The following is a 17,336-nucleotide window of genomic DNA, read 5'->3' on the forward strand; positions in this document are numbered from 1 at the left end:
GGGAGAAAATGAGTTGAAATCGCTGTCCCGGAGCCCGGCATCTCAGAAGACGACACTGGGCAGCCAGCGCCGGGTCTCTCGGGAAAGGATGCTTCCCAGAGTGGCAGGAAATGATGCAGCTCACTGGGTTTGTGCTCCAGGACTCCTGCCCCAACGCACGTGAACCACACAAATGCACACCTGCCCTGCCAAAAGGATGTTCCCGCATCGAACGATTATCACAGTCAGACTTTTACTGCCGATTTCTTTTAAAAAATGCAAATCGAGAAAACAGTTAACATACAGAATGAAAGAACAGGCCACAGTCAACCACAAAAACTCCCCATAAGGTTCAGCATGTGGGAAAAAGATAAGTAAATGCTGCGAAAGATGAACAATATTTAAGTATTAACACAAATGTTTTTTTTGGGAAGGTTTATCTGGCATCTCTACCGGTTTTCCTCCAAGCTCTAATACAAAAATAACTACATCTAACTGCGACGGGGAGAGATGGCAGCAGCTCAACATTGCTCCCTTTTTTTCTCTGTACTCAGAAAAAATCCCTGCCATCTTACAATGTCAGACAAACTAATTTTCAGGTGATTTCAGATCAGGGTGAAGTCAGTGAAGCATTTGCCAGTTCAGAAAGTTCAGTCCGTGGCCTCATTTTCATCAGCCTGTGAAATGAGGATGCAATGCAAGAGCAGGAGAAATACAGCCTTTCTCTGAGCTGTACAGCTGGTCCCCCACGCTCTAGCACGAAGTGAAGGAGTTATCCTTTAGCTCGTACAAACACTGAATGCAACAGTTGTGCATCAAACTACGCAGAGGGAGCCCATGGCGATGGAGGTTTGTGTCTACCACGAGCCTGGGCGAGCTGTGGTGGGGCTCAGAGTGGGCCAATGCTGCATCTCATGTGAAGGAGCTGCCGCTTAGCTTCTCCGTCTTCAGCCTCATGCCAAGCAGGGGGAAGTCAAGAGACCTGAAAATGCTCTGTGAGTTAACTTCTCTGGTCATAACAAAGAGAAAAAGAGAAAGGCAGAATCGTGATGGGAAAGAGCTTCAAAAATACGTTCCCTGTTGGGTGAGCTCAAGTCTGCTTAACAAGAAAAGCCAGAGAGGCCACGTACAGTAATGCTGAGAAAAAGGAAATGGTACTTCATTTTAGCCAGAGTCATAAATCTTACCAGCGAGCCTCTAACGGCAAAACGGCGAGCAGGGGAATTTTTATACACAGATAATTAGTTGCGAGCTGATATCGGGTTTACTGTGCTTTTCACTCCGCTTGTGCAGCGCCTTCTCAACCTGCAAAACACCGCGTGAGGCTCTGGCTGCCTCGCTGCCGCTGGCTTCACTGAGGGTTGTGTGGCTCAAACTCCCAGAAACCCTTTTAAGAAAAAGGCAAAGTGGAGATGGATATTTCTGCTCCACAGAAATCTTTCTGAGGTGAACCCAGATAGATTTTTTCAACGGGGAAAATGCACCATGCTTATAAAATGACCCCCTCTGCCACAGGGGAGATGGACCAACAGGACACCTTGTCCCACCATTGGCACCCTCGTCTTCTGGGGTACACATGCCACTCACAGATCCTGCAGAGCAGGCAGTTCGGTCAGGGAAAAGGCTGGCCCACTGAAGCAGAGAAAGAAAATGTGGTCGAGGAAATTCATCAGCCAGAAGCAGCCGCGGAGCTGCCTCACAAGGAATAAAGTCAACTGGGTGTTCCCACCACGTCTACTGGGGACAAGGCAGCCCATCTGTCAGCGCTTGTTCCTCGACATCTCACTCTGTTTCAGAGCACGGCCAGGGACTTCCACTAGCGACTGACGTGAGCAAAGACTCCACTGCATCTAATAGTCAAGACTGCACTATCCAGCCAAAGAAAAGCCGCTTTTCAGTTTCTAGATGAGAGGGTATCCAGGGGACACGTGACAGCAGCACACTGGGTGCGCTAGGTGCCGGCGAGTGCCCCCAGCACTTCTGATGCTACTTTAGAAGGGATCGATTTGGTCTAGCGAAGGAGGTCTGGAAGCCTTCACCACCAAAATACACCCGAGTTAGAGAACAGCTTGGAGAGGACAGCAGCTTGCCCCTCTAAGACTGGCTGAGGACATCTCAGTGAGCAAGGAGAGCCCACCCCGTTTGTACCAGGCACTCTGAGGTGGTGCTGAGCTCGAGGAGGGAGCAGCGGCAGGCCATGGCCCCTGCAGGCTGCCTTGGTGCTGTCCATCTCCTACGCTCTTTTTCTCCTCCAATCCAGCACAAAAAGGCAGCTACACCCCATTGCTCGACCCCGCTCCTGTGCTGGTCCCAAAGAGCTGGAAGCGGGTTAAGGCTATGAGGCAGACCGGCTCCACCATCCCCGCAAGCTTCGTCTGCACGGGGTTAAGCAGCAGCTCTCTTGTCCAAGGCTCAGTTCTCTTGCTACCGTATGTTAAATAGAAAGACCAATCTGTATTTACTGCGCTAAACTACAATTATGGGGATTTTTTTAATCATTCAGCCTAATGGTATGCAGCTGTCACAGAAATCTTTGAACACATCACTGGCTCTCTTTGAGCTGATTAACCAGATAAGGAACTGTAGCCAAAAGACATGAAAGGATGGCTCCAAATTTCAAACTCTCAGCTGAGCAAAGAATTTCATTCAAAGGACCGTATGAAATGGAGGGGCGGGAGAAGGTTCACAACACAAATGAAGGTTTTGTTTACTACTGATATAAACAGCTGAAATGCTCTGCGTCGCTCAGTTTAAGAATCAACGTGCACCAGCCTCAAAGCGGTGCTGATGGGTATTACAGCTGCCACGCCGATCTGTGTGGATGCCAATATTCATGTCCTTTCTTCTGGACTGGAATTGAGGGAGAACTTACCGACAAATCTAACTTTATGCTGAAGAAACCTCCGTATGATATTGAAGAGCTCCAACACCAAGAGCTGCACCCCTTTACCTGAACTGCTTCTGTTCAGCATGTTTCTTTGGATAGCATAGTAATTTTTTTTTTTTTTAATTCAAGACAGCTCCATGTATTTGCTTTTATTTTTAGCATAATGTTTAGTATTCCAATCAGAATGTTCTGTAATCTTGTCTAAATGTTTTATTATTAATTGCTGCACCACCCCACCCCCCCCCCACACCCCTAATAATTATCCTTGGGAGAGGTAAACATTTCAACACGAGTTATTTTAGTTAAAGCCATGAATATGCATTATTTATTTATTTAGGTAAACTGTAATTAAGAAGAATCACCCAGACCGTCTTCTCTTTGAAATGAGCACTACTTGTGCTCATTCCTGCCTTGCCATGGGAACTGCAAGTCCCTTAAACACATATATTACTTTGTCCTCCTCCATCATGATTTACGTTTGCGGGCCTCAGACCACGCAGCAGCTGCCAGGAAGACGGTCCCTACGTTGTCCAAGGCCGTGCAGCGAGTCCAAAGCATCCAGACTCACTCTCAAGGACGAGCAGCAGGGACCCAGACATCAGTAGAGAAGAAAGTGGCAACATCTTGGGTGCAGGATGAGGACCAGAACGCTGCTACCTATCACCCAATATGCTGATTTTTAAGGTTTTTGCAGCGAGATCACCTCTACTAACATCAAAACTCTGATGACCCCTCCTCTGCTCTCTCTCCACGGACAGAAGGCTATGTCCTTACAAACCGAGGGGCTGTCACCACCGCAGCCTCTCTGTGCTAAGCCAGGGAGCATTTGGCACCAAATTGACGAGTGTTTGGTGCCAGAGCAGTGAGATAGCCCTGTGTGCAATATATATAACCTATGCATTGGGCAAATAAGCAGCTGAGTGGCTCCACTCAATTCCTCTGGATTTCTTCCTCAGTATTGCACAAGCTCAAACATTGCTACATCCCATCCTGCCTAATACTTCCACCAACTTCTACCACACCGTGACAGAATCAGGCAGCACCAGAGGCAATGAAGCCACTTACAGGGCACTCATTTTTTTAAACCAAAAAAATTAAACCGTGTCAGACAGTCCTCACATGGTTGATCATCCAGCCTAAGGATCGCACCGGCGCTACAAGAGAGGAATCAAAATGTCTCCCGAAGACAAAGGGATTTTCGCAGATCTAAAATTATTAAGTAAATAGATAAAACTGCGGTTTGGGCTTTGTTTCAGTTTTCAAAGCTAATTTCCGGCCACCGTTCAGAGAAATGCTTTGCATTTCCATTTCTGACTCACCCGTTTTAACAAGTGCGCTCACTGGAATTACTAAGCACGGGATCCGATCAAAACATTTCGCTTTCTGAATCAAAGTGCTTTTCAATCTTATTGATGTGAACTTATCTATAAATTTAACGTGGTGACCGACAACCTGGTGGTGCGCAGGTACGGTCCGGGCGCGTGATGCGATGGATCAGAGGACCCCTCTCCGACCGGGTGCCTGGTGTCCCACCGAGGCACGGGGACACCTCCCAAATTCTGCACAACTGCTTGGCGCGGGCTGACAGCGGTCTCTTGCACCCCGATCACAAAATGATACACGCTTCCAGAGACACGTTTAAATGTTGGGTATGAATGAAAAGCATTCCTGAAAAGAATCTGTTATGAAACCGAAAATCGGAGACCGCCGCAGCACTGTGCCTAAGTTGAGTCATCAGTTCCCTTTACAGCCTAATAATTGACACTGCCTTGATCAGAATGACTGATCCGAATGTTGCTTTGTGTTTGTATGTTTTTGTTGTGTTTTTTTTTTTATTTTAAAAAAAAATAGATTTCCTATGTAAACAAGCCGCCTGTCATCTCGCAGAAGTGTTTGTATTTGCCAGATCATGGGAAACATCTGTCGAAAACAGATTTCGCTCTCCTCAGTCAACTCGGTACAGTCTGAATCAGACTGTACTACAAAGAAACCAAAAACAGGTCTTGTTACGGAAAAAATACGCTGCCAACTCTCAGAGGAAGCACTGATTTTCTTGCATTTTCTTGGGATCAAATGCTGCAAAGATTATTAGAAGAGTTCCCTCCTTTGCCTGCGGGATGTCTCCCCCAAAGGAAATCCTTGGAATTTAAGAGTTGCTTTTCTCCCTTCTCCCTGCACTTTTCCAAAATGAAGAACCTTCTAGGAAGAGACAGATAGGAGAAGAATCCAGGTCCAGTGAAACTTCAGAGCATGCTGATTTCCCACCTTTTGACACTGGTACTCGGATAACGGAGCCATTCCCCTCCTGATGCTTTTAACAACCAAACACTCCCACGCGTCTGCATCCCTCAGGTCACACCTCCCCAAAACGATTCATTAATTATTTTCACATCTTCTAAACAAGGAAAGATCAAGTGAGACTGCAACTGCCTCTAGTGGTGTTTTCTGAAGAAAAGGTGACACAAAACAGCGTGGTTGCTACTACCGGGATAAGGGTGATGCTAGAGAGATGTACCGTGGGTCTTCTGCCAGGAAATCTGCCCTGGAATATCAAAACCACTAGAACAATAAAAAAAGAAACAGGTGTGAGACTTCAACAGAAAGATAATTAGGCTACCCCATAGAAATGGAGATGACTGGGGCAGGAGGATCAGGCTCAATGGGTACCAGTCAAGTGTCAAGGCTGGAACTGAACATGGAGCCTTGTTAAATGGAACAATAATTTACAGATTATGGGGACAGTATTTCAAACATTTAACAGTGGATGCATGCTCTTTTTAGAAGTATGTCCCTGGATGGGTTGAGAAATTAATGGCCATGTCTGTATTAGCCTTTGTCAGTAGACTGAAACCACCAGTACCGTGGAGCTGATGTGATGCCCAATTTTGTGTTTTGCCTGGCAGTAAGTCCAGCCTGGTGCTGCAGACCGAGCACCCAACAGCAGCTGGAGCACATCAGCAGTGCTGCTGGAGGCACAACTCTCAAGCTTTTATCACTAACTAACTCATGGATCACACAGCATGTGACTAATTCTTAAAAACAAGGCATGGAGGTAGGAGGAGAACCTTGATATACTTTGGAGAAGATGGAGGAGGACCCATCTAAACACCAAGTACTGAGAGTAATACAATGGTAGATTTTAAAAATTCCATCTCGGAATGATGGAACAAATGGCACAAAAAGGGAAAAGAAAATTATTTACTGGCTGGAGATGATATTAAATTCTATTCCCCTAACTATGTAGGTGGCTGGACATGAAGCTAATACTTCGAAGTATCTGCAAAATATTGTACTCTGTCTCCTTCAAATGGGACAAAAGTGGATTTAGATGAAAGGCTCGCTTTTCAATGACAAAACGTTTTGACGCAAGCAATTTACACAGCTCTTTTGAAATAAGAAATCACTGCAGAGTTTATGACACCTATGACAATACAAAATAAGATGCAATCTCAACTGTGATTTAGAAACAATGTCCAGAAGCATTTAGCTTTAGCTGTATTCAGCACAGAATTCAATGAGTTTCATCAACCTTACGATGTATTTGGGGAATCTCATATTTACACTTTTACTTACTTCAGCTATTTTAGAGAGAAATGGACAGACACACTCCCAAAATGCAAGGAGACATGCTAGTTTAGCCAGATTTGAGAAGAGACTGCACTTAGCACTGATTTTATCTGCCTGACCTAGAATAACACATGCTTTCGACTGTGACTTTTAAAAACTCTTTGAAGTTTTATTATTCCAAGGTACAAGGGTGGCAATATTAAGACAGAGGAAGCAAAGAAAAATTGAATGGGAATTGAAAGCACTTTGCACTCTCAAGGCAGCAAGCGAAAGAATCATATTTGGCTTCATGAGAGCATTGCCAATACTAACAAACCATTTGCCGTCTGGCGCTGCATACCAGCAGGTCGTGTACAAACGTACATTAGTGTTTTGGTGCAAGCTAAGTGGGCAAAATTTGATCAATTGTATCTGCCATGGCTTCTTTTTAGTTCATTTTACACCCACTCCTGAATGTCACAATGAAAAAAATAAATTAAGGCATGGGGAACAAAACAAAACAGGGTTCACCACCTCATAAAGAAAGGTAACTAAAATCGGAAAGACTGGACTTCACACGTCTGTCTAGTTCTCCCTAACAGCTCAACTCAAACAGAAAACCTGGGCACTACATGAATTTCTTCTTCAGTTTCATGCCATCTAAAACCAGAAGTTACTATCAGTATTGTCACCATCCCAGTTAACCATCACCCAAAGCAGTACCAAGAACCAGCAAGACCAGAATCAGAGCTAACGCCATATCCAGAACAAAGAATGATTTTCTTAGCAAGCTCCTTTCTGTGGTCCTAAACTGTGACTATCTCAGCTTCAGGGACCTCCAGCATGATCCATGCTCACCGCTCATTCCTCTAAGAAAAATGTTCTTTGCACCCAGTAATTATAGCTTAACTTTGCCATGTGAAAGAGCCTCTCTTTCCAATTCTCATGGCTTTTAGAGGGGTTTTGCATTTTGTTTTTGACTCGTACCACAAAACCTGTCTGTTCTGCCTCGATTCTCTTGTTTTATTGTTCTCTGTAGCCCTGGAATTTGTTTAAAATTATGTTAAAAATAGGCAGTTGCACAGAGAACGATTAGTACAGCAAGTACCATAACCAAGCAATGTTATATATTTTACTGCTTATGAAGTCAGTGTACCAGAACCAGCCAAATCTATTAGTTTGGTCTGAAAGTATATTTTTTCCTTTCTTGCTTGCAACAAGATAATTAATACTTGGAAGAAATAACAGAGAAAATAAGCATGGCAGTAGGTAAGCACTCCTAATGACATAAGCTCACATTTGGATTAAGAGTTGTGGTTTGGGACGTATCTCTAGGAACAAAGAATAACAAAGTCTGTGTCTCAGCGTGTGACAAGGACACATGCCACACTGTCTGTTCAGCCATCATCCCAAAATACTCATTACCTGTGCCAGTGTCATCGTCCCACTGGAAAAGTCTCTACTTCTCTGAAGCTCTGCAAGCGAAAAATTAAATCTAACACCTTCCCGTTTGTTCAGAGTGGCTGATGAAAAACTCATTAATGAACACTTGGGCAAAAAGGCTTGCCGCAATTACAGCACACAGCTATAAAACCCAACGCACGATGGCCAGCAAGTGTTTCTATATAGAAATTGGCTTAACACGGCTTCCTACTTGGTAATAGTGAGAGGAAATTCTGAATAAATATTTGTTTTCCCGTATTTATTTCTACACTGGGTGAGGCAAGACAAAAGGATGTTGAGGCACTGAAGTGATTTCAGGTTTTGTTCTCTGTGCACGATTTGGTCTGCAACGTTGTAAGGCTTTTAATCTCATATACCTCGTCGATCCTATTATCATCACCATCATAATGAAACCAGACACAGCTTACTTCCCGTTCCCCCAGCCCAACACCGGCGGGGCATGCTGAAATGAGAGAGTCACTCATGTAAAACTGACTGAAGAAGGCTACCCATCATCTCAGCCGCTTGGCTTCACCTCCTCGCACCAAACGGTGCCACCTCAAGCTGCTCCTGCCAACACACGGGTCAAGCAGCAGCGCAACCCAAACCGTAAGGCCCAGAAGACATCCAGTGTAGCTCGTCCATGGCAAAGGCAGAAAACAATCCCTGGGTGTTTCTACAATTCCTGTTGCTCTCACCGCAATCAGATTTTATTGAACTGTAATCCTAGATAAGTATATTGAATCTTACAGCTAAAGTCAATTACACTGCATTAAACAGCCAGCTTCCTGATTTGCAGGAGGAAAATCACTTCTTCGTTACAAAGCTAAATTAGTTCAATAACTCATATCTTGTAGCTTGGGCGCGGGGTTGAAACAGCAAAGGACAACTAGGCGGTTGCCATATTTTCAGGCACCAGTCCTTTAGAGATGTAAGCAGACTGAATTCCCAGTTTTACCAGTTGGGAAAAGGGATGAGCATGGCAGGCAGAGAGTGGACACCTGTAGCGTCAGCAGCACCACATCTCAAACCAGCTGTGTTTTCTCATGGCAGGGGACTCTGAGCTAACCAGCCTCGGAAGGGACAAGACATTGCTTTTCCTGTAATTGAAAATCCTCGTACTTGGAGGTTTGGATTAGACACAGCAGCCAACCTGGAGCCTCACTGCATCTCTCCAAGCGATAAGCAGGTTCTTTATTAATCTAAAATGGGAGTAACTCAACCAAAATCAATGGGGCTGCTCCCTGGTCCACCAAGGCTTACGGAGGGCTCTCAATCACAGCCTCTCCAGCACATCCCTCCAGTGCCCCATGCTACCCTCGCCTGCCTGCTGCCTTCTCATGCGCTTTCCATGGACATCCGCTCCTGGCCATGGTCAGAGGCAGGGCTGGTGGACCTCTGGCCTGACATTCATTCTGCAGCCCAGCTCAGAATTTAGGCTGCTGTGTGCTGCCTTCGACTGGGATCTGAGTGAGAAACCAGATCCAAACCAAACCATTTCACAAATGAGGAGAGAGGGAAAGCTGAGTGCAGTGAAATGGTGGGGAAAAATGAACAGGAAAGTAACTGATGGAGTTATTGAAGAAAAGCCAACTGGTCCAAGACAGAAGCTGGCTGCCATTTGGGAGTAAGGAACAAGCAGAGGAGGGAGGACAAGGGAGGGAAGAGCACCTTGTGCCACTTCTGTATCCTACCACAGACGAGTCATGATGGAGAAGAAACTTCTCATGGAAGGGTCAGCATAGGGAGAATCGGTGGCAGAAAGAGGTCCAGGTGAGTATGGCCCTCAAAGTAAAGCTGAGGAAGCATTTCTGTGGCCACGGGAGGAGGACTGAAACATGGCAGGGATGGGAGGACTACACAGGTCTCAAAGAGGAGGATCTCTTATTAACCCTGGCAGCTCGGAGAAAGTTGAGGGTCAGGTCAAAGGAAGGTTTGTGAAAGCAAGGGAAAAAAGGGAAGGCAGTAAGGAGGTGGGAGTACAGGAAACAGCAAGAGCTGTTGTAGCAGAATCGAACAGAAAACAAAACAGGGCTCTGGTCTGAATATGAACCTGTCTGTGCTTTCGAGATCTCATCAGTGGCTGGAGAAGAGCATTACTAATGTTTGGAGAAGAAAAAGAGTGTATGGGGCTCCACACCCTCTTCCCAGAGAAAAAAAAATTCCTGTAAGGGGTGAGAAAAGTTTAACTGCAAACCCACAGGAGATAAAAGGACACATCAAAAGGCATGTGACTTGTCATTTCTGATTCCTTACTCAGAATTAGCATCGGCACTGGGTGACATTCATATCAAAATATCTTAAATGAGTATTTGCCTATCAGGGGTTGAGTGGAAGAGCAGGGGGCCTGAAGGTCATTGGTGGTAATGGGCTACCCAGTCACCCCAGCAGGAGGTTGGGAAGGTTATGGCCTGTTCCCTCATACCACCTTCCTTATCTGCGGGGGTCACCTCCTGAGCAGGTCCAAGCATTCTTTGGTTTCTTTCTTACACACAACTGTATTTAAATGTCAAGAGATCTCTGCGTAACTCGGGAGATGACAGAAGCTGCGTTTCTGATCCCCTTGGGTTTGTGTGGGTCACACGTGTCGAGCAGACAGGAATGACTCCAAGCCATGAGGAGAGAGACTGTGAGGTGAAAGGTGAGAGACAGGGAATACTCTAAATGCCTGCTGCTGCACCAGGGCAGCCAAACTCCATGAGAAACAGGCCTGAAAGACTCATAAAGAAAAAAACCAGCCCCTTCTAGATCTGGAAATAATTTCCTCTACTCTTGAACACTGAAATGCAAGCAGCACAGGTGATTACCCCCCCTTGCGAGGAAGCGCATCCCTCTTGCTCTAGTCCCAGGCTGGCTCCCCCCATCACAACATCCACGTCTTTCGGTAGCATCAGTAGGCTTCACCCTCACGATGGAAGGCAGGAGGACAATCTCTGCTGTACAAATGAGGAAGTCAGTCATGGGGCAGATGAAGGAGGTTGCCCAAGAACGCACAGGAAACCTGTGACCGAGGCAGGGAACTGAACCCAGACCATGAGTTCCACTTGGGTGCCCAGTCCAAGCTGGGTGGCTGACAGATCACCTCTTCTACCAGGGCTTTGAAATGTAAGTTTGGTGGAGTTTTTAATGAATGTGTTTGGGTTTTTTTTCATTTGTCTAGCCACTACGTTTCATTTCACTCACACTTCTGCTTTGTGGAAGTTTTTTATTCTGCTTCTTTTTTGTTTTGTCTTAAAAAACCAACACAACTGAACATTAAACAGAATTTAACCTTCGCTATTTGGTCTTCTCCCATACCAACATCAGCCTCTCTCTAGCTCTCAGTGTTCAGTGTCCTTCATTCGTGCACCCTGAGCTCACAACTATGGCTTCATCACACACACCAGTGATATTTAGAGGGAGATGTCTTATTCACAGTTTCAAAGAATTACAGCAACTGCTTATGCAAACAGCAGCACTGTGATGCATCAGAGCCGATCTGGTGGGAAAACCAGAGAAAGGAGATGCACGAAAAAGGTAAGTTCCAAAGTCCATGCTTTGATGCTGCTATGCATCTCATCAAAATGAGCAATCGGCTGAAGAACAGCTACCAGTAAGCCACTGCATCAGAGTGCCTAGATTATGTTACTGGCTTGGCTAATGAATCACTGGGCAAATGTGAGCAATGTACGCACAGCCAGGGTAGTCTTCATGACGAGTGAGAACAGTGTCTCTTCCTTTATCATCATGATCTGTGGTTTAATTGATATTTGAAAATGTCTTAAGATCTTTCAGTGAAAGGCACACAATATGTATTTCTAAGACAAAATTCTGTGGTATTATACTATATGCAAGGAGGTGTAACAAGTCAAACCGTTATTTCATTAAATAATTCACACTGGCTGAATCCCTTACAGAAAGTCTTAAGATCTTGAGAGGGAAAAACAGCTAATTTCCACCTGTGTAATAACTAGCATAGTGAGAAAGAAAAAGACTTCAGACTTTTGTGAGAAAATGCTGCAAAGCCACAAACTTTCAAAAGTGCCCAATATGCTATTTTCAGCTCATCTGGAAGCAGCTCAAACTATCCACAGCTAACTAAGGTGCACCAGAAGACTGTCATCATTCCACTTCCACCGCAGGCTTTCAGTAACTTGCGCCCACTGTGCATCCAAGGCTGTCAAGCCCTACAAAATAACATAAGACTTTTACACATAAAGCAGCCGAGCAGCTGCAAAAATAACCCTCTAAAAATACTGAATACTTGGTCCCACTCGACAGCTGGAAAAACAATTGCTGATTGAAAAATTCAGTGTTTGATATTACTTAATAGTTGGGGAAAAACTATTTGTGAATCATAATTAACATTTAGTTAACTATTTAAAAGAATGCATTTACTGTCTGAGGCTTCATGGAGAGCCAATATGCGGCCTTCTGGCACCATTAAACAGACTAATACAGTTAAATTGGAAGGACATGAGGCAGAAAGCCAGGATGGAATAGTGAATCCTTCAGGAACTGGTATAACTGAGATCGCCTCAGTAGTGTGCGCCCTGTGACACCAGGTCCGAACCCGCTCCACCAAATGAGTAGCAGCCACCTCAGGGTAAATTAAATAAAGGCACAGCTCCAGCTCTGGGTGCCACAGCGATTCAAACACCATGACAAACTGAATGAAAATCCAGCGCTAACAGCAATAGAGCAAAAAGCTCCCCCTGAAACAGCTGAAAGGCTTACGGACAAATTACGGCAGTGCCAGCCTGGGGCCAGGCAGCAGCGGGGCTTCTTGCTGGCAAGTGCTGCAGCACCCTGAGAGAAAGGACCAGAAGCACTCGGCGCCCCAGAGGAGCCAGGATCCTGCCTCCTGCGCTGAAGGGGTGGCCAGCAGGACTAGGGGAGTGATCGTCCCACTGCACTCGGCACCGGTGAGTGCTGTGTTCAGTTTTGGGCCCCTCACTACAAGACAGACATTGAGGTGCTGGAGTGCGTCCAGAGAAGGGCAACAAAGCTGGTGAAGGGACTGGAGCACAAGTCTTACGGGGAGCGGCTGAGGAAACTGGGGTTGTTTAGCCTGGAGAAAAGGAGGCTGAGGGGAGACCTGATCGCTCTCTACAGCTACCTGACAGGAGGTTGTAGCCAGGTGGGTGTTGGTCTCTTCTCCCAAGTAACAAGCAATAGGACAAGAGGAAATGCCCTCAAGTTGTGCCAGGGGAGGTTTAGACTGGACGTTAGGAAAACTCTCTTCACCGAAAGGGTTGTCAATCATTGGAACTGGCTGCCCAGGGAAGTGGTGGAGTCACCATCCCTGGAGGTATTTAAAAGACGTGTAGATGTGGTGCTTAGGGACATGGTTTAGTGGTGGAATTGGCAGTGTTAGGTTAATGGTTGGACTTGATGGTCTTAACAGTCTTTTCCAACTTAAATGATTCTAAGATTCTATGAAAGCAATGGTGACTTGGGTCAGCACATAAGTTCCAGAAGCAGACAGACCATTTACAGGCAGGATGCTGAAAACAAACGTTTTGTCTTGTTCTCAATGTCTAATTAGAAAACCTTCTTAGAACTCAGAATTTTCTAAGTCCTAATTTCCCCCAAGCAATTCCCTCACTTGTTCTCTGCCCACTTGCCATAGCTGAGGTGTCCCACCACTGACAGCAACTGAGTCCTTTTGTCATCTCATTAACATTCACCCACGCAGAATCGGGCTGAGTGCCCCATGGCTCTGGTAGGCACAGAGCAAGGATGAAATGGCAGTCAGCGCATCTGGCAGATAACTGCTGGCCAAGGAATTTTGTCCAGCACAACCTCTCCTGGAGAGTGACCCAGGCGTGTCAGTTGACTGCGCAGAACAAAGATCCACAAACAGGAAACTTATTCCAAAAGACTGACTCAACTGCTTTACCACTGGTTTTGAAGGACTCGGTGATGGGATTAGCATATACATATATTTTTAGAAACTAGTTTATGTACAGAAATTTAACCTGTAGGGAATAATTTGCAAGGTGCTGAGCAGTGTGAGCAGCCTGTATAATATGCTTAACTTCAAGTGATTCGAGCCCTAGGTCACTAACCCTCCCACCCTTGTTCTCTGAAGCAACCGTATTATCAGAGGCCATTTCAAGGGAAATGCACTTAAGTCATAAATACTCTGCGTATCATACTTCCTATAACCTGCATCAGCAGCAGCAGAAAAATGAAGGCAATATAAAAAGAAATAAAAGTTATAAAATTTCAGGTCACAAACATCCCCAAATGGATTATGCTTTCAAAAGGAACTGTATAAATGGCATGATGAGGTTTTATTGGGGTACGTCTCTAAGTTTTCTAGGATGATGTTATTCTTTTTAAGCGCAAACATGTTCTCAATACCATACTCAATACAATTGGCTTGTATCCTGAAATGGGGTCTTTTTCATCGACACGCTCATCACGGAGACAGATGCAGCTGACCAAATTCACCATCGCTCACAGCCTACTGAGGTCCCCCAGCCATCCCCACAGCTTGTCTGCAGAGACAAACCAGTGCTCTTTTCAGATCAGCTAGGGCAGCTATTCGTGGACTATTTCAAATTGAGTTAGGCAGATCCCAGTTTACGAAAATCTCCACAAAGCATTTGCCCTAGCAGGGCTACAACTGGTACAGCTGAAATGCTGAAGTATGAAAATTCAGGCAGGGATGAACACTCAAAAAACATGTATGCCACAGAGCAAAGGACAAAATAGATCAGTACGTATTTTGCCAAATTTCCTTCTAGGCTTATATGTAGCTGCCTGTTCTCAAAAGTGTTCAGGTACTGTGTCGAGGAGTTTTAGAGCAAGTCAGCAAAGAGCCTTTAAAGGGTTCTACCTCTATGCTTTAGACGTGCGAGTGCTCATGGTCCCACATGCATTGCTACTGTCTAGAAGACGTTAAAACTATGAAATTATAAGGAACAATCAAACATCCAAAAAATGCCCCAGAACTGAAGAAACCATTTCATGCTACTTTTGCAAAAATACTTACTTACAACACAGTCCTGGAAGTGATTTCCAAGTAAGCCAACTGCTGTTCTAGACAGTTTACTGGATGGTGTGGCTCAGCTCTTTCATACAAGCAGCACCTACAGTTATATCTAGAAAAGGAAATAAAACCAAAATACTTTGTGAGCAAACACGCAAATCAAGTCATCTTTCTTTTTAAAACCATAACCAGATTAAAACTAGCTTTAGTAGGACTCTCATGCCAAGCTTCACGTGTTCTGCCCGCTTACGGAACAAGCTCCAAGGCGCAGCAAAGCCTACCTAGGGTGCTGAAGCCGAGAGCAACTACGCTTGAGAAAAAAGTCCCACGCTGAGTGTATCAAAGCAGCGAACAAAAGCACGCAGCTGTTTTTCTCATCTAGTTCTACTTAAAGCGTTCGCAGGAAACACAAGATGAAATACTGGCTTTAGTGCCAAAAAACGTAGGTGATTTCAGCAAGGCCAGGAATTCCAGGCACCAACTTCTTTTTTCTCTCTTGAGTGGGTGTTCACTTCTAAGTTGCAGACATGTTAGCAATTCAACGACTGAGCGAATTAACGTTCAACTTAACAGTCATTGTTAGTTTGGGAGGTTATTACTGCTTGTTCTGCTAAAGTGACAGGTTAAAATAGGTTTGTATCTGAAAAGTTGTTTTCTACAATATATATTCCTCGGCTTTTCATACCAAATAATTTTCTTCCATCACATCAACTCCTATTGTATGAACCATCACTGCCAGCTCCACCACAGAAGCTGGGATAGGCAAGGAGAAACAGCACTGGGACAGGTGAGGAAAAGAGAGAGTTCAGTCCCCATCATTTCTCTTTGGGCTGCCATCTAATTTTTCCAGGCATTTTTTTGTTGCTTATGCAAGCCTTCTCAACAAAGGAACACGCTCGCATTTGCGGGACACGTTCTGCTTTTAAAGCAAGCAAGCAAAGGCAAAACCCAAGAGTTAAGAGAGGGCTCTACTTCATCTAACCACGAGCCTGAGAAACCTGTTTGCTACCAGGTGTTATGTGGTGCACGGGATGGAGAATTGTGATTTCCCAACTTTGCAGGTGATTATTATTAATGGAAAAAACAAATTTTCAAGGTTGAGCTGACTGGTAGAGAGGAAAAAAAAACCAAAACCACCACATGTAGAATTTTTGCAGACTCACATCCATTTTGTACTAGTAAACGAGCTTTTATCCTTCCCTCCTTCGATTTTTTTTTTCTTTTAGGGTAGCTCACAAGCTGCTGACAACTCACACTGTACTAAGAGCTGTTCACACCGCACAAAGTGTTTACCACTCACAACTGATGCTAAAAATTAATTTACAGCACCGCTACAGCAAGCTTTGACAAACTGTCATGTGTTGACACAGTCATAAGTTGTTGGTTAAAAAAAGTAACACTTCCCTCTTCTGCCACCTCATGTTTGAGACCAGGGATGGGCACATTATGCAAAGTTTGAGGGTTTGTAAGCTTCACAAATGTTTGGGCTTCACAAAACAAGCTCGGTTGTGAAAGTTTTTTTCTCTTACAGTTAGGCGTGTTTATTGCCAAAAAGATTCTAGTAAGAAAAAAAATTAAAAATCCTTTCACATCTACCAAGATCTGTGTTTTGTGCAAAGCTAGGAGAAAAGGCTGTAAAATAAATAACCTTGCATGATACTTGTTCTAGATAAGATCAGACCAATGACAAATACCCTGTATCAACTACTCAGAGCTGCAGACACCACCCTCCTACTGTAGAAAGGAAGGAAAAAAAATATAGCTGCAAGTAAGAGGTTTAATTGTTCTCAGCTGTCACACAATGTTATCTTAAGCAAACGCATTTATTTCTCGATTCTTCTGTATAGCTCTATATGGAAAAAAAAAGAGCGGCGGCATTCATCAGACAAGGTCCAAACTGATTTCCGTGTACTCAAGATAGTAAGTGTTAGTCAGCACTCGTGCCCATTTTAACTCCTCCTCTTCTTCCTCAGGGCAGGATAAATAATCTGTCTAGTTTACACCCTGGAATCAGTAACAGACACAAAGGCGGTCTTGGCTGAAATGAGCAGTGTTTTGGTGGCAACGTTAACTTAAAATGTTAGCCCCACACTAGCCTAAAACAAGGCCAAGGATGGAGAGAACCAAACCAGCGAGACATAACCAAGGCATCCATTTGGTTGAGGTTTCAACAAGTCCTCTTCGTTTTTCTCTTCTGAGGATTAGGTTGCTCTGCACTTCTGCAGAGACACCCATGTAAGCTAGGGACTGTCCGCCAGCAACCAAACCAAGCGGTCGGTTGGTTTTACCTCCAGCGTTGTGGATGGTCAGGACAGGAAGACTGCCAATGCAGGAGAGAAGAAAGGGAGTCAGGCTGGGCCTGACCCCGAGCAGAAATCGAAATGCTAGCAATAGTCCAGGGCAGCAGAGCACAGTACTGTGAAATAAGCACCCTCGGTGCCTGCCAAATGGGCTTCATGAGGAGCACTTAAAAGCCACCGCTTTATGTTGTGCACCAGCGAC

General features: G+C 44.9%; 1 protein-coding gene across 10 annotated transcripts in view; it reads right to left on the bottom strand.

The window, feature by feature from the left end:
• BACH2 (BTB domain and CNC homolog 2) overlaps positions 1-17,336 on the bottom strand; it is a 198,460-nt gene that overhangs the window by 94,657 nt on the left and 86,467 nt on the right. For 8 of the 10 annotated variants that reach the window (XM_054820170.1, XM_054820174.1, XM_054820168.1 and 5 more), the window contains one exon: positions 14,838-14,946. The gene's annotated coding sequence lies outside the window, so the exon portion shown is untranslated. The remainder of the gene's footprint in view (positions 1-14,837; positions 14,947-17,336) is intronic. The other 2 variants (XM_054820176.1, XM_054820177.1) reach the window with 1 other exon arrangement.

Source organism: Grus americana, chromosome 3, assembly GCF_028858705.1.
Source record: "Grus americana isolate bGruAme1 chromosome 3, bGruAme1.mat, whole genome shotgun sequence".
Classification (NCBI taxonomy): domain Eukaryota; kingdom Metazoa; phylum Chordata; class Aves; order Gruiformes; family Gruidae; genus Grus; species Grus americana.